Source organism: Mus musculus, chromosome 7 (genome assembly GCF_000001635.26).
Source record: "Mus musculus strain C57BL/6J chromosome 7, GRCm38.p6 C57BL/6J".
In the NCBI taxonomy this organism is placed as follows: Eukaryota; Metazoa; Chordata; class Mammalia; order Rodentia; family Muridae; genus Mus; species Mus musculus.
The window spans coordinates 41,058,955-41,082,268 of NC_000073.6; the positions used below are offsets into that span (position 1 = coordinate 41,058,955).

A 23,314-nucleotide genomic window follows, 5' to 3' on the forward strand; every position below is an offset into this window, starting at 1 on the left:
CTGCCAGCCTGAACTAGGTATAAAATTTGCTGGGGACTATGCAATATTGTCATCTAACCTCACACTTGGTATGTGGAGGTTTACCTTACATGATGCTTCCAATATTACTCCCTATATTAATAGGGATCCCACTAAATTCTGATATGGTCCCATTATGAGCAATTGGGATTCATGTAGCCCCTTTAATTGTCTTGATTTATGCTTCCTTACTCTCCTAAAAGGTTTCTTTAATAGGACATATTTTCACATAAACTGGTTTGTGAAAATGTGGACTGGGGCATCCCTAGTGAATGTTACCATTGGCAACGAGGTTGGCTGGAAAGACACCCCAGTCTGTGTCTGACCCCCCCTTTACATTCTGGCCATTAATACTTCCATTGTCAGAGACAGCCTTGACTACATTAATGAGAAATATCTCCTGACTGCCTGTTGGATGGGGTATTCAACAATAACTATCCTGATGAGGGAACAAGCCACTATTTGGATGCATGTTGTAAATACCACCCACTTTCATGCCATCACTCTGATGACACAGACTCACTTATAACTGCTATACCAGGGAAAGCAGGATTTTGGTATTAAAGCTGCCATCATTGCAGCCATCATTGCAGGCATTTCTGGGGCAACAACAGCTGCTGTTGTTTTGACCCAGACATTCACTATAGCAGAGACTATCAATGCTGTAGTCTCTAAATCTGCTGAGGCACTGCAGGCATAGGAAGTACTAAATCAACATCTTTATCAAGCCGTCCACATTTTACAACAACATATTGACTTACTGGCAGAAGAGTTGGCCCTTGTAAGAGACATGTCTCTATTGGCATGTGACCCCAGGTTTCACACAATCTGCCTAACCCCTTACCAGGTACATAATAACACTGAAGTCCTAAAACAGTTGGGTCAATATCTTAAAGATACTTGGTCAAATAAATTCCTTAACTATTCTGTGCTATTAAGGGAGAACATAGCCAATTTCAATATGACCAGGGTATCTGTGCTTTCACTTGATGCCGGATTCTTGGGAAAAGTGTGAGACAATAGCTGTTTGACCCCTCATGGATAGCCACTTATGCCATGGTGGGAGGAATGGTGTAATAATAATTATTTTAAGTGTTTCACACAGCATATCTCCAGACAGCATTCAATAAATAAGGTGACCCTCCACCAGGTGGTGATGGCTCCCAAAAATCCTGATTGCACACCCCTCCCCCTCAAGGAAGTGATCAAAGCATGAATGGCAGAGATCCATGGGACCATCATGTAGGCTGTTCCTCATATGCCCCTTGTGTGACATGCCTCTGGAGTGATATCTCTTTGAGGAATGCAAGTCAATACTGGAAAACAGAACAACCTAAGACAAATCCAGTCCAGTATACTTGGGAATCCTCTGAGGTAGGGTCAGTAATGTCAAGACAGTGGCACCCTGGCTCCCAATAAGCTGTCAAAATCTTAAAACAAAAGGGTGATATGTATCAGGAATGGCAAGACTACCTCTATGTAAATGCTGGGGTCCATGTAGCTGCAAAAGCCATCTCCTGCAGGAGGACCTAATTGAGGATGCCTGTGGCACCAGCATTCCTGCAGAAGGACCCAATTGAGGACTACCTGAGAGAGTAAAGACTGATAGTGCAAATCATGCCAGGCAATCAGGTACTGCTCTTTGGAATAGATACTTTATTGGGACCAAAGGGGGCATGTGTGGAGGGTATTAAAGGAGCTTGCAGCAGTGTTCAGATGAGCTTGCTGCAGCATTTCTCATCTTCTGCTGGAGTCTACATTGTTGACTCTGTGCCAATTGCCCCCAAACCCCAAGAGCAGTTAGGCTTGAATGGAGAGCTGTCCAGGGCACAGGCAACAAAGAAAGACATTAAAGGGTTACTAGAATTCAAGGAAGAAAAAAAAATGAAGACATAGCATCCCCAAACTTGTGGTAGACAATTCATACCAGTAAAACCAAAAGAGGAGAATCTCTCTCTCTCTCTCTCTCTCTCTCTCTCTCTCTCTCTCTCACACACACACACACATGCACACACAGAGAGAGAGAGAGAGAGAGAGAGAGAGAGAGAGAGAGAGAGAGGGGGGGAGAGAGAGAGAGAGAGAGAGAGAGAGAGAGAGAGAGAGAGAGAGAGAGACTATGACAACCAGCACCAAAATAACATGAGGAAGCAATCATTGGTTATTAATATCCCAAAACATCAATGGAGATGATTCCCATGTAGAAAGAAACAGGCTAACAGAGTGGATGCATAGACAGGATCCACCATTCTGTTGTCTAAAAGAAACAGGCCTTAGCAACAAAGATGGACATTAACTCAGTGTAAAGGGTTGAAAACAATTTTTCAATCAGACAGACAGAAATGAGCTGGAGAGCCATTCTAGCATTTGATAAAGTAAAATTTCAATCAAAATTAATCAAAAGATACAGGGAAGGATGTTTCATACTCATTGAAAAAAATCCAATTCTGAAAATACATGCCCCAATGTAAGGGCATTTACAGTCAAAAAAGAAACATTGCTAAAGCTTAAATCACACCACCACACATTAATAGTGAGGGACTTCAACACCCCACTCTTAACAATTAACATGTTATTATAAAAACAAAGTCAACAGAAAATAATGAAGCTAACAGGTTATGAATCACATGGACCTAACAGATATTTATAGAACATTTTACCCCAGTACAAAACAATGTACTTTATTCTCAGCACCTCATGGATCCTTCTCCAAAACTGACAACATACTTAGTCATGAAGTAAGTCTTTGTCATATTAGTCATAAAGCAAAACATTGTCAACAGATAAAGAAGATTGAAATAATCCCTTATATCATATAAGATCACCATAGATTAAAGCTGGACTTCAACAAGAAAAGAAACAACAGAAAGCCTACAATGGAAACTGAACAACTTTCTACTCAGTGACCACTGGGACAGAAAGAAGTAAAGAGTTCCTAAAATTCAATGAATATGAAGGCACAACATAACCAAGAGGAAAGCTCATAGCACCAAGTGCTCTCAAAATGAAAGAGACTTGTAGCAGGGAGGACTACCTGTGAAAGGACAATCATACCAACCCACTGACAAAACATCTGTCCCAAAATTTGTCCTGCATACAAAAAGTACAGGGACAAAGATGGAGCAGAGAGTGGAGGAATGGGCAGTCTATGATTGGCGCAACTTGCAATCCATGCTATGAGGAACATCCAGTACCCAATGGAGAGAGAGAGAAGGGACTGAAGGAGTTGAAGACTTTTGCAACCCCATGGGAAGAACAACAATACCAACCAACCAGACCCCTCAGAATTCCCAGGGACTAAGCTATCAACAAAGGAGTACACATGGGTCCAGCTGAATATGTAGCAGAGGATGGCCTTGTCATGCATAAATGGAAAGAGAGGTTCTTTGTCCTATGAAGGCCTGATAGATGCCCCAGTGCAAAGGAATCGAGGGTGAGGAGGTAGGTGGGTGGAGGAACACCCTCAGAGAAGCAGGGGAAGGGACGATGTGATAGGGTGTTTCCAGGAGAAAGGGAAACCAGGAAAGGGGATGACATTTGAAATGTAAATAAAGAAAATTTCCAATAAAAATAAATTTAGCATTTAAAATATAAAATAAAGAAATAAAAATGCAAAAAAAAAAACCTTGTGCTATGCTTGCAGAGAATAACCTAGCATAACTGCCTTCTGAGAGACTCCACTCATCAGATGTTACAGACACAAAACCCAACATCCAAACATTAGAGGGAGCATGGGAAATCTTGTTAAATGAAATGGACAATTTTCTGGGATGATTCTACTTACCAAAGTTAAATTAAGACCAGGTAAACAATCTGAACAGTCTTATAATCCCTACAATAATAGAAGCAGCCAATAAAAGTCTCCTAATCAAAAAAAGTCGAGACCCTGATGGTTTTGGTGCAGAATTACCCCAGACTTTCAAGAAAGACCTAACATTAATACTCATCACCTATTCCAGAAAATAGAAACAGAAGAAACATTGCAAAACCCTTTCTATGGGGCCACAGTCAGCCTGATACTAAATCACACAAGGATTCAACAAAGAAAAATAATTTCAGGTCAATTTCTCTTATGAGCATTAATGCAAATATACTTAATAAAATACGAGCAAACCAAATCCGAGCACACACAAAAACATCATCCAACATGTTCAAGTTGGCTTCATCTCAGGAATACAGGGATTGTTCAATATACATAAGACCATCAATATAACCTACTATATAAACAAACAGAAAGAAATACAAGTGTTTGAGCACCTTAGTGATGCTGACACAACCTTTGATTTATGACTCCTTTCCTGTCATCAGTTAAGCATGTTCAACTTGGAAATATCAGATTTGCTTCATCTCAGTATATTTTAATTCATTGTATTTGGTTCCTGTCTATTGGAAGCTTGTTGTTTTCTACTGAAAGACGGAAAGGAAATAGATACTGATGATTGGATGGCCAAGAAAGAGTAGGACAAGGGAAACTAAACTCAGGATATAGGCTATGAAAAAAGAAGTTATTTTCTTTTTTATAAAACATTAATTTACTTATATACATAAGTACACTGACACTATCTTCAGACACACCAGAAAAAGGCATTGGATCCCATTACAGATAGTTGTGAACCACCTTGTGGTTGCTGGGAATTGAACTCAGGACGTCTGCTTGAACACTGAGCCACTCTCCAGCCCAACAAGCCTTTTTCAACAAAAGGAAAAGTAAATAAACAAATGTGCAAAAATTTAAAACAATGCACAAAAGGTATAAGATGACAAAATAAAATGCAAATCACATCCTAATATCTTTCCCTTTTCCCCTCTCTTTCTGTCTCCTTTTTCCTTTTCCCATACTTCTCTCTATCCTTCTCATCTCAGACTGGTCCATCCAGTCCTGGTGATGGTCTACTCATTTTGGTTGCTGCAATAGGACTGTACTGGCTAGTTTTGTGTCAACTTGACATAGCTGGAGTTATCACAGGGAAAGGAGCTTCAGTTGAGGAAATACCTCCATGAGATCCAACTGTAAGGCATTTTCTCAACTAGTGATCAAGGGTGAAAAGCTCCCTGTGGGTGGAACCATCTCTGGGCTGTTAGTCTTGGTTCTATAAGAGAGCAGGCTGAGCAAGCCAGGGGAAGCAAGCCAGTAAGTAACATGCCTCCATGGCCTCTACATCAGCTCCTGCTTTCTGACCTGCTTGAGTTCCAGTCCTAACTTTCTTGGTGATGAACAGCAGTATGGAAGTATAAGCAGAATAAACCCTTTCCTCCCCAACTTGCTTCTTGGTCATGATGGTTGTGCAGGAATAGAAACCCTGACTAAGACAAGGACAGTGTTAGTTTCTGAAATATAAACAACTGGGAGCCTACATTCAAGCAGGCATGCTCTTGGCAAATGTGGCACATTATCTGACAAATGATGTGTCAGGAAGGAATCTCATTTCTGGTGACATATGATAATGGAAACTTAGTACTGAGATTTCTCCAAAAACTACAAGACATTATACTATCTCCATAGATGGGCATTTCTACTGAGCTGGTCATATAGCTACATGCAACAGCGCTAGCTCAGTGTGAAAGCTCCGGAGAAAAAGTTCTCATGTAATTGCTGTAGGACATCTTAAGTGGCTCTAGTGTCATTTTAATAATCACTAATGGACACTGCCATGTGAGTTAGTGCTTTATGACTTAGTAGGAATATGAAGTATATGTGAACGCATAATAGACCCATTCTGTGAACCATAGTCTAAGAACACACAGGGGAGTCATAGAAATTAGAGATATAACACAAAACAAAATGAGGAAAAATAGAATTCCATACATTTCCTCAAAGTGCTAAACACATTCCTACCTGTGAAAATACACTGAGATAGGGAAAGAGTTTTTCTTTTACTCACAAATATGCTAAAATACCCACATTGCTTTTTTCATATAAGACAGCATCCTGTACCAGCTAATACATTCTTTGTTTTTCCAGCTGTTCCACTCACTCTCTCCTTAGATGGGTCTCAGAAACAAGCATGGCACAGAATGCTCAAAGCCCAAAATACTACATAACCTGTTGCAAGGAGGAGGAAGTTACAATAACTGCCACACTCCTTTCACACGGGGACAAAGACAGAAGGCAGCCAGACTAGGTAGTGTACAATCATGATACTAAAAACAAGGAGCTGGAGACAAAAAGAATCTCTGTGAGTTTGAAGCCCGAGAAGCATTCACAGTAAATTCCAGAACAACTTGAGCTACAGAGGCAAACATATCTCAGGTAAATGAAAGAGGAGAGTAAAATTACAGAGGTAATAGAATATTGACAGGAGAACAGCAAGAAATGCTGAAAGAGGGGATGCATGCAGACCTTCTGTTGTTTACTTATAAGGGCAAAACACACTTTACACACATGTGCTTAATGAAATGAAGACTACTATTTCTGAATGTTCACAGTGATATCACTCACTAGTGTAAGGATGCAGGGTCATGTTGGTTCAAGGATCAAAGACTAGAAAGAGTGGATAAAAATAAGAGAGATGGACAGTCCAATATGGACCAGAACAGTGGAAAAAAAGGACCTCTGGAGAAGAAACAAGAAAAGAAGAGAGAGCATTCATAATTTCTGACAAGGTGCATTTAATGTCCTCAGCCCTATATTTCAACACAGTCACAATGTTGGTCCTTTATCCCTTCCTTTGGGTGTCGTTTGTATTCACAGCAGTAAAACTGTAAGACAGTGAGCACTGATGTGGTGCAATCTGTTGGAATGTGATACATGATACACACATCATAAATAGCCTCATCAATGACCCTTATAAGAGTCACTGCCATGATCTCCTGGGCTAAAGGTCCTGGAAAGGGGGTCAGATATGCCAAGATTACTTTTCTTCATTAACACATACATGGATTTTCATGGCTGCTGTTGGTATTCTGGTATCTTGTCCACCCACTCTTATCAGATTCTTACGTAGCGCATAATCTGACCTTAAAATTGGCTATTGCTTGATTAATTACATTACTCTTCCAACAACCCTATCACCACCTGAGAATCCTGGGGTTTCCATGGTGCTGCCAGAAGACAAATTTGTATCATCATTGGTTACCTGTGACCAGTGACCAGTGAGCATTGTCTGATATTGAACACACGGCATGGTTTGGTCAGCAGATCACACAAAGGAGACCATCTACCTGCTCCATTTTCCTGTGGATTGTTACTCCCACAACCACCAACTGTGCCAGATAGGAACCAAACTTTAAAATATTTGTTTTGATCACATCTTTCCTTAGTTTTAGTATATGTTTAAATCTTGGCTATCTGTGGAACACAGCTTCTTTGTGTTCTCAGAAAATACTTCCCAGAAGATTTTACCTCAATGATGCTGGTCTTTCCTTAATCACTGCTAATTTCATAGCTCCAGCTAACCAGAATCAATTGTCCCAGTACTCTCCTTTCTCCCCAGAGCTGCCAGAAATGACCAAAGCTGCTGATTTCTTCTGCTTCCTGGGGCTGGAGCTTGCCCCCCCCAACAATGTGATATTACATTATCACCAGCTTTCTATTTTCAGACTCTTTCTGTCCAAGAACTTACACTGTAGACTTTCTTTGAAATCAGAGATCTGCATGCCTGTCTCATGGAATTAAAGGTGTGTGCCACCACACCTGGATATAAACTTAGCTGAGCTTACTGCAAAGTCCCACTCTCTTAATCTGCTATCTCCTAGAACACAGGATAAGGCTCAATCTCACTTCCTTGTGCCCTTTAATACTTGAACCATATATTTTTTATTTTTCCTTCCTCGGCTGGCTACACTTGTTTAAAATGCACTTCATAGGACTTAACCAGAGAACAAAGTCTATGATGGGCAGGCATTTCTGAGACTTGCTTTGTCAATGAAATTAATCTGAGTCTTTTCACCTTTGCCTTAGGCACACTTTTCAGACAAGTTACAAAAAGTAGCCACATTCTTTACCAAAATATCACAGAGCAGTCTCTAGACCACATACTGAAATTCTCCACTCTAACCTCTTGGGCCAGATCTAAAAACTTCAAGTCATTCACAGTAACAAAGTCTTCCATATTCCTACTAGGATAGCCCACTAAACCCAATTTAAAACTTTCCACTGCTTTCCAAATCCAGGTCCCAAAATCCATAGTCTTCCAAACAAAAGCATGGTGAAGCCTATAAAAGCAATATACCACTCCTGGTACCAACTTCTGGCTTAGTTAGGGTTCTACTGCTGTGAACAGACACCATGACTAAGGCAACTCTTCTAAAGACAACATTTAATTGCAGCTGGCTTACAAGTTCAGAAGTTCAGTCTATTATTATCAAGGTGGGAGCAGAACAGCATCTAGGCAGGCATGATGAAGGTAGAGCCAAGAGTTCTACATCTTCACCTGAAGGCTCCTAGTGGAATACACACTTCCAAGCAGCTAGGGTGAGGGTATTAAGCCCAAACCCACAGTGACACACCTACACCAACATGGCCATACCTCCTAATAATGCCACTCCCTTGGCCAATCATATATAAACAATCACAAGCGGCTAGAAAACTGAAAAATAAAGTCTTAGACAATCCCAGACAGTACAAACTGGAGATAGCACTACTCCCCACAGGAAGCTAGAAAGCATCAATCTCACCATTTCCTACTGCCCTCTTCCTCCCTATAGAGAATTTCCAAAGCACACCTTTCTTTGGAATAGAAAGTGCCATGCAGTTCCCCATGCCTGTGCTGAGCAACTCCATGGACAAGGCAGGAAAGTGTGAATCTTCACCAGGGTCTCCATCCCAGTCATGAGTTCAGCATGGCTCCTACCATCAGCCACAAGCACTCCTCTCCCACTGCTCACTAACAGTGCCTACCTCATTCTACATGTTGGCACAGCCATTAAACAATGCTGACTGACTATGGACAGAACTGCATCTTAGAACTCTCCTATGCAGGCACTCTCAAGTGGGATCTCACAAGAAGCACAGACATGAGAAAACACACTTCTGGAATTCAATGTGACTATCATTGACCAGTACAATGCACTCTCCTCCCTGTCTGTGACAGCCCAGTGTGATAAAATGTTAGATCACGATACCATATCCCCTTTCTATCAAATGCTGTCAGCCAGCTTCATCCAGGCCACACCATGACAGGTGCAAAGGACACTGACTGGCACCTTCCTATCAGGAAGGAAGCCAGGTTTATTATTATAAGCACAACGTTCTGGGCCCTCTGATAGCTGCAGAACTCAGACAGTGACAGTGCCTGCAGGTCTGTGGCTCTGTCCCCTAGCTTCTGTGTCAGACTTCTGCTCCCCAACCAGAGATGGTGATGGTCCTAAAGGTGTTTAAGCCAAGGAATATCCAAATGCCACTCTCCACATCTGTCTTCTCCTATTCTGCATCTGCTTAAGCTATGTCAGATACCAGTCTTCCCAGTAAGTACGGAACAATGAAAGGAGTAGGATAAGCATTTTAAGGAGACTGAAGTCTTTCAATAGTGGACACAAGGGTAGAATGAGAGTCTTGACAGGTTAGGTCCAGCTCTGGCTCTCCATCACTACCGTCAGACTCTGCCACGAGAAAGGTCAATGAGAGAGGTATCTATCCTGAAATAAATGATATCCATGGAGCACACAACATACAAGCATGTAATTAATTACCCAAGATAATCAGTTCTGTGCAACTAAACACTGGAATCAACTCCTTCCTGATTTTTTGCTCTTGGGTATAATGACTTTTTGTTTTAGTTAACATTGGATTTTCCAAGAGGTTAAAATCTTTCTCCAGAGGAATGCAACTCTGAATCTGTCCTGAAAGAAGTACTTTTCCCAGATTCCCAGTGACTGTTCTAGAATTTTCTTAATATTAAAATTTTACAAGGGGAGTCTGGTGCAGTCCAGGTACCATTGTTAAGTTGGCTAAAGCTGCTCATCTTATTTTATTCTTTCATTTGTTTTGGTACTTCAGAGATAACCAAGGACATAAGATCATATAGACATGGTTTTTACTACTGATTCACACCTGAGTCAAAATATTTTGATTTCTTAAATCAGTTTTCATATCACTTATAAGGAATCTGTGAAACATGGGCTAGAGAAAAACCTCAGTTGTTGAAAAGCCTGCCTTGCAGGAGTACCAAACTGTGGATGCCTAAACTCACATAAAAAGTCAGGCATTCAAACCTTGTGAGTAATGCTTTAACCGAAAGAAGTTGGCAGTGGGAGGTAAGCTCCTGGAAATTATGGACCAGACAACCTGCCTAAGAGTAAACTTTCTAGGAAATGAGAGGTACTGTATCAAAGACAAACAGTAAGGCAATGAAGAGAAGATATTGAGAAAATTCTGTAACCTAACCATGGAGGCCATGCTCCCATGCACCACACAAACCCAAAGAACACAAAAGTATCTGAGAAAACATCACATAGCATGGCCAGCAGAAATAGAGTAGTCACCATCTGTCTGCCAACAGAGGTGCTTCCGTGTTGCTCAAGCCGGGCTCATACGAATGCCCTCTCACTGATGTAGGTGCTGACTTCTGTGGTGCTATAAGAATTGTGGTAGGGCCCTTCCAGGAGGTGCCAGTACCGATGCACCTTGGGCTCGGAGTCTGCGGACACCCCCAAGGTCCCCACAGGACTCTCCACAGGATCTTAGGACCTCTGGTAAGTGGAACACAACTGATGATCCAATCCAATCGCACGGGACCTGAGACAGCATTAATTAGGGAAGAAGGAAACCCAGCCTGACCAGGGTCACAAGGCCTTTCCAGTCAGCACCAGCACCAGCAGTGGGGCACCTTGGATTCAGAGTCTGCGGACACCCCCAAGGTCCCCAGAGGACACTCCACGGGATCTTAGGACCTCTGGTGAGTGGAACACAACTTCTGCCAGGAGGCATGATTGAACACCAGGTATCTGGGCACCTTCCCTGCAAGAGGAGAGCTTGCCTGCAGAGTGTACTCTGAACACTGAAACTCAAGAGAGATCTAGTCTCCCAGGTTTGCTGATAGAGGCTAACAGAATCACCTGAGGAACAAGCTCTCACCAGACACAATTATAACAACTAACTGCAAAGATTACCAGATGGCGAAAGGCAAACATAAGAATCTTACTAACAGAAACCAAGACCACTCACCATCATCAGAACACAGTACTCCCACCCCACACACTCCAGGGCACCCAAACACACCCGAAAAGATAGACCCGGATTTAAAAGCATATCTCATGATGATGGTAGAGGACATCAACAAGGATTTTAATAACTCACTTAAAGAAATACAGGAGAACACTGCTAAAAAGGTAGAAGATCTTAAAGAGGAAGCACAAAAATCCCTTAAAAATTGCAGGAAAACACGACCAAACAGGTGATGGAACTGAATAAAACCATCCAAGACCTAAAAAGGGAAGTAGACACAATAAAGAAAACCCAAAGTGAGGCAACGCTGGAGATAGAAACCCTAGGAATGAAATCTGGTACCATAAATGTGAGCATCAGCAACAGAATACAAGAGATGGAAGAGAGAATCTCAGGTGCAGAAGATTCCATAGAGAACATCGGCAAAACAATCAAAGAAAATACAAAATGCTAAAAGATCCTAACTCAAAAAATGCAGGAAATCCAGGACACAATGAAAAGACCAAACCTACAGATAATAGGAGTAGATGAGAATGAAGATTTTCAACTTAAAGGGCCAGCAAATATCTTCAACAAAATTATAGTAGAAAACTTCCCAAACCTAAAGAAAGAGATGCCCATGAACATACAAGAAGCCTACAGAACTCCAAATAGATTGGAACAGAAAAGAAATTCCTCCTGACACATAATAATCAGAACAACAAATGCACTAAATAAAAATAGAATATTAAAAGCAGTAAGGGAAAAAGGTCAAGTAACATATAGAGGCAGGCCTATCAGAAATACACCAGACTTTTCACCAGAGACTATGAAAGCCTGGACAGATGTGATACAGACACTAAGAGAATACAAATGCCAGCCCAGGTTACTATATCCAGTCAAACTCTCAATTACCATAGATGTAAAAACCAAAGTATATCATGACAAAACCAAATTCACACATTATCTTTCCACGAATCCAGCCCTTCAAAGGATAATAACAGAAAGAAAAAAAAAAAAACAATACAAGGACGGAAACCACGCCCTAGAAAAAGCAAGAAAGTAATCCTTCAACAAACCAAAAAGAAGACAGCCACAAGAACAGAATGCCAACTTTAACAACAAAAATAATAGGAAGAAACAATTACTTTTCCTTAATGTCTCTCAATATTAATGGACTCAATTCCCCAATAAAAAGACATAGACTAACAGACTGGCTACACAAATAGAACCGAATATTTGCTGCTTACAAGAAACCCATCTCAGGGAAAAAGACAGACACTACCTCAGAGTGAAAGGCTGGAAAACAATTTTGCTATGAACATAGTGGCCACATGCTCCACTATGTTCATAGCAGCCTTATTTATAATAGCCAGAAGCTGGAAAGAACCCAGATGTCCCTCATCAGAGGAATGGATACAGAAAATGTGGTACATTTACACAATGGAGTACTACTCAGCTATTAAAAAGAATGAATTTATGAAATTCCTAGGCAAATGGATGGACCTGGAGGGCATCATCCTGAGTGAGGTAACCCAATCACAAAGGAACTCACACAATATGTACTCACTGATAAGTGGATATTAGCCCAGAAACTTAGGATACCCAAGATATAAGATACAATTTGCTAAACTCATGAAACTCAAGAAGAACAAAGACCAAAGTGTGGACACTTTGCCCCTTCTTAGAAATGGGAACAAAACACCCATGGAAGGAGTTACAGAGACAAAATTTGGAGCTGTGACGAAAGGATGGACCATCTAGTGATTGCCATATCCAGGGATCCATCCCATAATCAGCTTCCAAACGCTGACACCATTGCATACACTAGCAAGATTTTATTGAAAGGACCCAGATATAGCTGTCTCTTGTGAGACTATGCCAGGGCCTAGCAAACACAGAAGTGGATGCTCACAGTCAGCTATTGGATGGGTCACACCGCCTCAAATGAAGGAGCTAGAGAAGGTACCCAAGGAGCTAAAGGGAACTGCAACCCTATAGATGGAACAACAATATGAACTAACCAGTACCCCGGAGCTCTTATCTCTAGCTGCATATGTATCAAAAGATGGCCTAGTCGGCCATCACTGGAAAGAGAGGCCCATTGGACTTGCAAACTTTATATGCCCCAGTACAGGGGAACACCAGGGCCAAAAAGTGGGAGTGGGTGGGTAGGGGATTGTGGGGGTTGGTATGGGGGACTTTTGGGATAGAATTGGAAATGTAAATGAGGAAAATACCTAATAATAATAATAATAAAATAAAACCCAGGAAAAATAACAAACAAAACTTGGAATGAATTCCTGAAATCACAAACAAATACCGGAAGGTGACAAATAAAACTGCTCAAGTCCTAACACAGGAAAGAGAACAAATGAAGAACAGGCAACCTGACTGTCTAACTGGCCTCCATCAGGACTGCTGAGCAAGGAACATCTTAGGCTTTAGCTTTCCATCTAGGTGTTGTGTTGGCTCATTTTCTCTGTCAACTTGATACAGGCTGGAGTTTTCACAGTGAAATGAAGCTTTCTTGAGGAAATGCCTCCATGAGATCCAGCTGTAAGGCATTTTCTCAATTATTGATCAAAGGTTGGAGGGCCAACTGTAGGCGGTGCCATCCCTGAGCTGGTAGTCCTGGGTTCTATAAGAAAGCAGGCCGAGCAAGCCAGTAAATAACATCCCTCCATGGCCTCTGCATCAGATTCTTCTTCCTGACTTGCTTGAGTTCCAGTCCTGACTTCCATTGGTGATGATCAGCAGTGTGGAAGTATAAGCTGAATAAACCCTTTCCTCCCCAACTTGATTCTTGGTCATGATGTTTGTGCAGGAATAGAAACCTTAACTAAGGGGCTGGAGATATGGCTCAGTGGTTAAACACACTGACTGTTCTTCTGAAGGTCCTGAGTTCAAATCCCAGCAACCACATGATGGCTCACAACCATCCGTAACGAGATCTAGCACCCTCTTCTGGAGTGTCTGAAGACAGCTACAGTGTACTTAAATATAATAAGTAAATAAATTTAAAAAAATAAAGAAACCTTAACTAAGACAGGCCTTAATATTTTACCTAGGCTTAACACTAGTTAAGACTACCACATCTCTTATCAAAAAGAGACAGCTTTGCCTTGCTAGCAGGCTTCTTGATAAAAGATCCACAAGTTTCAGCGGTAACCTTTTGAAGATGTAACCTTTTTCTACTCTCTTACCAAAAAATCAGTTTTCAATGACTGTTCTCCAATGATCAACCACCTATGTCCCAAGGTAAATGATTAAATAAAAAAGGTAGAAACTTCAGGCAAGGTCTGAGGATATAAGCTCAAGTTGTGAATATATAAAAAAAATTATTTGAGTATCTTGAAAGTTTTGAGATCGGTAATCATAATATATAAAGCTTGGAGGGCATACACATTTGGATGATGATAGAAAATAATTTAAGATAAAAATGCTTCAGACTTCTTCCCCTCAATTTGCAACTTTTATATAAAAACTTGAAGAGTTCAGATTATTAACAGTAATCATTGTAATTTTGATAATTTAGCTTAACTCTAATAAATATACCACTATACAATCCACTTTCCTAATCACAAGTTCAAAATTTGGGTTTCCTTTGGTTGTCTTTTAACTATAGACTTAAGGTATTCTCATGCTAAATCTATATGGTCAACTATCATATTCACAAATTCAAATATGTGAGTTTCCTTTAATTGTCCTTTAAATATAAACATAAAAATGTTTCTCATTATACTATTATTATGTCCATTATATCATTCAGTCTTCTTGATAGATAAGAAAAAGCCCCTCTTGCCCCTTCTGCTCTACAAAAGGGTTTGTGTCTTCCATAAACTCACCTTAAAGACTTCATGCTGTTAAAAAAAATTATCTCTTTTGTAAACTTAAAAAGATTCTTATAAGCTCCAGAAAACCCACTCAAATGTACCTCATGGACCAAATAGATCCCAAGAGAATAACTGTCCCTGCCACCCATTTGCTGCCTATTCCAGAGTGTGGGATTCCTCTCCCATTCCCTGGTTTGGGAACTCTCCTCTCCCTAACCACAAAGATCTAAGGGTTTCAAATGTATACCAGAAAAAGTTTTTCTCCAAAGTCTACTTAACTGCCTATAGTGTGTGTGTGTGTGTGTGTGTGTGTGTGTGTGTGTGTGTGTGTGTGTTTCAGCCTCTTGCCAAGTCCAGGTGTTTACTCAAACCTATATCCAGGACAGCTCCGGTCTACTCTCACAGATGCTTCTACTGGACCAGCACTTTCCTACCAGCAGATGGTTCCACAGACCCAGAACAGCAATGAAAGAGCCAGCTTTCCCAGAACTTGACCAGCATCCCCATCCCAATCTTCTTAGGTTCCACAAAGATAAAACCATCTCCCCAAAGTCAGCAAAAAGGAGCTTAAAGAAGAGAAGACTTCATTCCTGCCTCACCAGCACCTCTTTATAGTCTCTCTCTCTCTCAATCCTTCCCTCTCTTTCTCTCTCCCTCTCCTCTCTCTCTTCCCTCCTGCTCTCTGTCTTTGACTTCGATTTTTTTAAAACATAGTCTTAATAAGAGTTCTCAAACAAGTCAAACCCCCTGTTAACCAACCTTGCAAATGTAGGGGAGAAAAGATGGTAGATAGGATGAGGGATGTGCAACTGTTAGTAGTTCTTCCAAATATGTGTGTGTGTGTGTGTGTGTGTGTGTGTGTACCCACAAACATACATAGCCGGGCATGGAGGTGCACGATTTTAATCCCAGCAATGAGGAGGCAGAGGCAAGCGGATTTCTGAGCCTGGTCTACAAAGTGCATTCCAGGACAGCCAGGCAACACAGAGAAACCCTGCTTCAAAAAACCATTAAAAAAAAAAGTAGTTCTTTGGGGTGATTCCAATCTCTCTTTGTCAGGAAACTGAGAGTCCAGTTCAGCAGTGTCAGGATAACAAAAAACAAATCAGCAGTGGTGCCCTGATCCAGCAGAAACAGCCTCCACTGAGGTGACATGAGTAAGCAGAAGCAGCCAGGACCAGCCTGGACACCAGGACAAGTTCTCTTCCATGCTTCTCTCAATGAGGAGAAGATCAGTGAAGATGAAGACTTGAGACAAAGCATTGCAAAGCTAGCTATGCAAGCATCCATCACTGTCCTTTGAGTTCAGTTATGCTCTGTCCGAACATCACATGACCTCCCATAGGTCAACAAAACAACATGTGAGTTTGCCTTAGCAATACTATGTGAGTCTGTGTCACATGTTATATCTGCCTCTATTCCCTTACCCAGAGCCCCTCCAATGTCCTTACAAATAAACTTTATTTCATAATAGACCTGTCCTACGGCTGATACCTCAGAAAGGATGCCTCTGCATGGGCCTCGTAAGGCATCCCCTCCCCCTGCATCCCTCTGCCATTTTATAAAACATATCCCTTTGTGACTCCAGAAAAGAGTGTGTGCATCTTCAGGGAAGGGAGGGTGAAAAGACAGTGTTTGGAACAGAGAACTCAGCCAAGAGCAGACAGAACTCAGCAGGCCTGCCTCAGCCTGGCAAGTGAAAGAGGCCATTTCAGGGAGGTGGTAAGCCGAAGTGAGCTCCCCACACTGTGTCCCCCCACACACTGCCTTCCTGCAGCTCTTTAAGGACACCCTTGGTGGGCAAAGTCCAGTCCACTGGCACCAGTGCCAAAATGAAAGGAAACAAACAATTTGTCCCTAGTTAGATCCAGCTGAGCTAAGTCAAGCCCCCATGTACTGACCTAGTCAGAGGGGATGCTAACTCATCTACAGTTCAGAGGGAAGAAGTGGGAGCAGCATATGGAGTTAGTATAGTTGTTGACCAGTTTGCATCTTTACCAACTCCCTTATTCCCCTTCACATTCAGACTCTTTCACTGACACAGACTACAGATTTGCCTGGTGATATGGCAGGGTTTATTTATTACCCTCTCCAGATACATTTGCTTTTCAGAATAGAGTCCTGAGGAAAGCCTGGTAATTCTCCTGAGGAAGGAATCTCCTCCGTGCTGTTGGAATCTTGAATCCTGCAATTCCCTGACACCATAGCTTACTTGTCAACACACTGATAAAGACATGGAATCTAGCACTGTATGTTGTTCCCTGGAAGTGCACCACTTAGGAAGCTACCTGAGCTTGGACCAGCTGCTCAGTCATTGTATGAACACAGCCCCCTGCATCAGCACTGAGGGCCCAGACATCCCTCCTGCCTTAATACCCACTTACACGAACTTGTCACCCATATTGAGGACAAGGGAAGAGTGCAATCACAGCCTAGATGGCACCAGGAAATGTCATCACATGGGCATTAAGTGCCAAAATAGATAAATCATCTCAGTTTGGTATCAATGTCCCTAAATGACTGCAGCTCCCTCTGTCTAATCTGTCTGCCTGTTATAGGATAATGACACTTGCTGTTTAAATTCATGAACTCATGGTCATATATAGTACTCAATGGTAAACACACATACTGTTCAATGCAAAGATGCTGCAGATATGAATGTCTCTCCATGGTAACAACAAAGTCACTGTGCAGAAAATTCTATTATAGAAAATGGGGGAAGGTTCCCTTCAAAAATAAGACAAATAATTAAGACTAAGACAGAGTGACAAGCCAAACCCCTTACATTCATAGGAGCAGTCCCGTGTTGGAAATATACCTGCCCTCCTGTCCTCTAGGAGGGGTAAACTCCTGCCTTTCTATCCTCTTGACCAGCCACCACTTCATGAATATCATCTGCAACCATGCCTCTTATCCTTTCTCTCTTCTCTTAACCTCTGTCTCCTTGAAGCTACCTGGCTCTGTTGAGGTGGTAAATCCCAATCCAGCTTCATTGTTTACAGAGAAATAACTGATCCTGACTGCTCCAGGTTCCTACTCACAAGGACCAGCTGGGATCCTCAGTCATACTTGGGAAAGCTGATTTTTACCAGGCAGGGAGGGAAATCACTCCCTGACTCTGGAAGACCCAGCTCTATTTCATTCCTGAAGCTCACTGACATCTAGTGGACACCTAACTGCAGAAGACTCCTGCAATATTGATTGCTGGTACTTTTCCAAGCTGACCACTTCCATGTCCAAGCTCTCCAGGGAGAGATCTCCGAGCATGCAGAATTGTTGCTAGGCCTGATGGTGCAAACCTGTTGTCCCACTACAGAAGCTAAGCCAGGGTGATCACAGCTTCAAAGCTAGCCTAGGCAAGGGGCCCTGGGCTCAAAATAAAACACACACACATTAAAAAAAAAAAGGTATGATCTGGGTGTGGTGGCATGCACCTTTAATCCTAGCAATTGGAGGCAGAGGCAGGCCGATTTCTGAGTTCCAGGCCAGCCTGGTCTATAGAGTGAGTTTCAGGGGAGCCAGTGCTACACAGAGAAACCCTGTCTTGAAAAACCAAAAAAAAAAAAAAAAAAAAAGAAAGTACAGATTGATCACAGTTGCAGAACAGTTGCCTAGCACGTGGCACGTGTAAGCTGTAGTGTGTCTGTGACCTTGAGGTGGATTTATGCTTGCTAATTATTACTGTGTTAACTTTACACACTAAGCCACTTTCATGAACAATGGGCAGTCTTTAGCATTTTTGTGTATCAGTTGCTCATTTATTCAATCCATCTTTTCCTCTAATCTACTTTATGTATTTGTCATAGTATCTTATAGTTCTTTCTTGCAGTTCAGGTGTCTGGTCTACAGAGTGAGTTCCAGGAGAGCCAGGGCTACATAGAGAAACCCTGTCTCGAACAAAACAAAACAAAACAAAACAAAACAACCAACCAAACAAAAAAAGGAATGTCCGGATTGATCTCAGTTGCAGAACAGTTGCCTAGCAGGTGTTCACACACGTGAGGACATCCACAGTTCTGCCCTCTCCTAGCCTCACATGCAGTTTCCTGTGTCTGATGGGTCTATTCTCTCCTGGTCTCACCTGCAGCTTCATGCTTCTGCATATTTTCCTTCTATATTTCTTTTGTACATACTCCTCTATACTGTGTTTAAAATTTTAAGCTGCATGTTGCACATTAAAGGACAAATGAGGAAGGAGAAGCTAAAAGTATTTCCCCCTCTCAGAAAACATATGCCTTTTACACTGTTGGAAGCAGCTATGCTGGAGGGGGCTCTCTTCTTCACAGGACTAGGCTTAAGTAGCCCCAGGTCCATGGTGGCTGGAAAGGAAGCCTCTTCTCTTCCTCTAACCAGGGCTTAGGACACCATCAACACAGCCAAACTCTACGTTTTGCTTTCACTTCTCTCTCACTTCCCAGCGTTATTAATCAGGATGGAAGCTGCACAGGGAAATCTGAGACCTGAAGCCAGCAGCTACTTCTCTGAGACTGGATTTCTCAGAAAGGGGAGTGCAAGTGTGAACTGAGTGAGTGCCCATGCAGCCTACACAGAGGGCCCAGGAAACCCCTCCAGGGTCTCGAATCCCTCCCAATCCAAACAAGCTCAAATTGCTGTGAACCTATAATAGGTAGGTAGATAGATAGATAGATAGATAGATAGATAGATAGATAGATAGATAGATAGATAAATAAATAGATAGATTTACTCTGTTGTGGATTGTCCTGGTGCTGTTTGTATTTTGATGCTAATTCTGCATCCCCAAGAGAGGCTGCCTCCGAAGAGAAGTGAATCTCACACTCAGTGACTTCATGTGAACCTTCTCCCCATTTTAACTTGTAAGATAAAGACTAGAGCCAGTGATTGGGTAGTGGAAGGGAAAGGTGAAGCAAAAAGTTTTAGAGAGAGAGGGTGAGAAAGGAGGAGGGGGAGAAAAGGAGAGGAAAACTGAAGAAGAGAAGATGGAAGGGAAATGGAGCAAAAGCATGTGGTCTGGGGAACGTCAAGTTATAAGGGATCTCATAGCTGGGGAACAGTGCAGTGGTAAATCTGCCCAATCTAGGTGCCCAGCTTATATTCATATTAATTGAGTTGTGTTTTCATTGCATGGGTTTATTGGACTTAGCGCTTACCGCAACAAATTGGCGCCCATCGTGTATTGATTAGAACTCAACTAATGTGAGATAAAAGATCACTGCCCCCCAACCCCACCCCTGAATACACAGCTGGAGCAACGATCTAGGATGCAGCACTGTGTGGATTGAAAGCAGACTGGGTCTGTCTGAGGGGCCTACAAAGAACTGCAGACAGGCTCTTTCCCTTAACCCCCAGGCAGAGAGCTAGGGCCAGGGGCAGCACCGCAGGCTGGAGCTAGACTTAGGCACTTCCCTGTAAGAATCGCAGGGAGGGGCAGGAGACCCTTGAGCTTAACTGCCTGGGAGGTAATTTTGGGAACTGATTGAGGCATCTATGCCCGGGAGAGTCTTTTTGTGTTCAATTCCCCTACCCACCCACCTACCCGAGTCTACACAGGAAATGGACAGCCAGACTGGATCTCCCGACTGCTTGTTTGAGCTGCAGACTTCCTGAGATCCACACACAAGCACACACTGCCAGCTGCAACCCAAAAAGAAGCACAGAAGCCTCAGTCTTACTACAGTCAGCCCCTCCTGGTGAATAAAGAATTAGACAGAACTGCACTGTTCCAAATTGAACAGCAGAGGAAGACACTGGTACAAAGCGCTAAAGATCAGGTAATATATTGATAATAAAGAGAGAAATATAACTTTTTCGATACTTAAAGATGAGAAACACAATAAATAACTTTTATGGGATGATATTTCGAATGATTTAACATGGACCAATTTAAAGGAAATAGCTATCTTGTCATTTACTGGTATTACAATATATATTCTCTTGATTTACTATGTCTTCTCAAAAGACAGAGCCCTAGATAAGAAATTGTCTGCCTTGGAAAAGAGATTACAGGTAACACTAGAACTAAAGGTTCAGGATTTTATAGGTCAAAGTAAGCAAAGCCTAGAGGATAATTTGCTAACCTAGCAAATCAAACTAAGGCAGATGCTGCGATATCAGAATGACAGCATAAAGAGGAGTAAGATTATGGAATCAGGGCCTAGAACAGAAAATACAGGAAATTATAGAGAAGCATGAACAACAGAAAAAGAAATTTAAGACTTGGCAACATGGCCTAGAGGAAACACTAGAGTTGAAGACACAGGAAATTATGGATCAGAATAAGAGACAGAAAGATGAAGATGAAGATGGGAGACAGGAGCTGGAAAAGATGCTAGAACAAAAGATTCAACAGCTCGAAGATCAGACTGAGAAGCAAAGGGAAGATAATGAGGTTTGGAGGCAAGACTTAGAGAACAACCTTTTAAAATTAATCAATCAAAATAAAATAGACAGCAGAGTATCAGAATTGCAATATAAAGACAAAATCAAACTATGGAGGCAGAACCTTGAACAGAGAATACAGGAGCTCAAGGAAGAGGAGTAGACAAAAGGAGAGCTATGAAACATGGGCATAGACCTTGAGGGAGGAATTTAAATTTTCAATTAAGGAAAATACTCAGGTAGAAACAGAAGATAAAATTAGAGAAAGCCAACCAAAGGCTGTTAGAAAGCAAGCTTTAGTCTATCCAGTTAATGTACAACAACGACCTCCAGACAATGATCAGCCACAGGGTTATCAGGAATTTGAATGGCAACTTGTGGGTCTGTTAGATCTGAGGACATTTAAGGAAAGTGTCACTAATTTTGGAATGCATTTTCCATCTGTAAAACAAATCCTGACTTCTTGGACTATTAAAAATAAACTAATCTCCCAAGACTGGAAAGATATGGCAAGGACAATACTACAACCTGCCACACATTTTCAATGGTTCTCATGGTGGAGAGAAGAAGTGATGAAGATAGCATGACAAAATAGAGAGATTTCCACAGACCAGCTACTCGGTGAAGGTTGCTTTGCTGAGGTAGAGGTGCAGGCTGTATATGATGAAGAAACCCTGGCATTGTGTGTGTTGTCAGCCTTAAAGGCCTGGGACAAAGTCAAAGAATCTGGGAAAAGACTTGATTCATTTACTCAAGTCATGCAAGGTCCAAAAGAAACCTTCCCTGATTTTTTATAAGGACTAGCCTCAGCTGTGGAAAGGAATGTATCTGATTCAGCAGCAAGAAAGGCAATAACCGTGTCTATAGTCTCTGAGGATGCAAATGCTGAATGCAAGGAAGTAATCAGACCACTGAGGGCAAGGTCAGCATCAATAGATGAGTGGGCTAGACATACAGCTGATACTGAATCTTGCTCTCCTGATATGACTGTAATAGGAGAAGCTGCCACTAGACACCTAAAGATGACCCAAGATTTCAAATGTTTTACTTGTGGTGAGCAGGGTCATCTCAGAAATAACTGCAGGAAAAACCAAAGTAATCCCAAAAGGGGGCCATGCCTTCTGGAATGTGTCAAACATATGGTAAAGGCCAATGTCTGACTAGGGAATGTAGAGAAACAACAGGCAAATGGGGACAACAAAAACCCCCAAAGGTAGATTACATAGTGCTTTCATAACCTTAAAAATTTTAAATGCTAATGAACAAAACCACAGCTTCTGACATTGGATTGTGGAAAAAACCCGAACTCAAACAGCCTGTTTAAATTAAGGATATTATGTTATCAGAATGGAAAATGGGAAATTGTTACACTAGGGGGTGGTTTATTCCTATGTTTCCACAGGAAAAGAAAAGCTATGAGTTCCTTCCAAGTTAATAAAAACCAGACATGACAAAGAGAGACCTCCTGAAGACCTCAGTGATGGAGAAGAAAAGGGAGACCAAGACAACCAACAATCAACAAAATCACAACAATATGTGTGGTGATATTTATGTCTCTGTATACAGAGACAGCTCTGGAACTGGCTAAGACTAAAATGTCTATACACAGACATTAACGCTTATTGGGTACAAATTTCTCATGACTTCTTATTACATACCATCCTTTGAGATAGCATATATACAAAGTTATATTGCAGTTTATATTATGTGATCAAACTAACCTGAAGAAAGGCAGTCATCTTTATTGATCATCATTAACCAATCTGTGCACCCTGCACACTCCATGTGAATGTTTTTACAGAACTATATGTTGCTTGTAAGTTTTGTGTACTGCAGGATGAAAGAAGAGAAAGACAGCCCTGTAAAGATTCACTCTCTGGGATGCTGAGATTCTGGGACCTTCCATTCCAACTTTGTGTTTGATTCTGTCTCAACTACATTGAAGCTGCTTCCAGAACTTTTCTAAAACAGCTAGCTTGCCTATCCAGCCTTTCAAAATGTCATAGTCAGGATGCCCCCTAAG

General features: G+C 41.7%; 1 long non-coding RNA gene across 1 annotated transcript in view; it reads right to left on the minus strand.

The window, feature by feature from the left end:
• Positions 1 to 1,662: 1,662 nt before the first annotated feature.
• The window catches only part of 1700110I07Rik (RIKEN cDNA 1700110I07 gene), a 29,227-nt gene continuing 7,575 nt past the window's right edge, over positions 1,663 to 23,314 (minus strand). Inside the window, exon 4 of the long non-coding RNA NR_131068.1 lies at positions 1,663 to 1,836. This is a non-coding gene — a long non-coding RNA (RIKEN cDNA 1700110I07 gene). The remainder of the gene's footprint in view (positions 1,837 to 23,314) is intronic.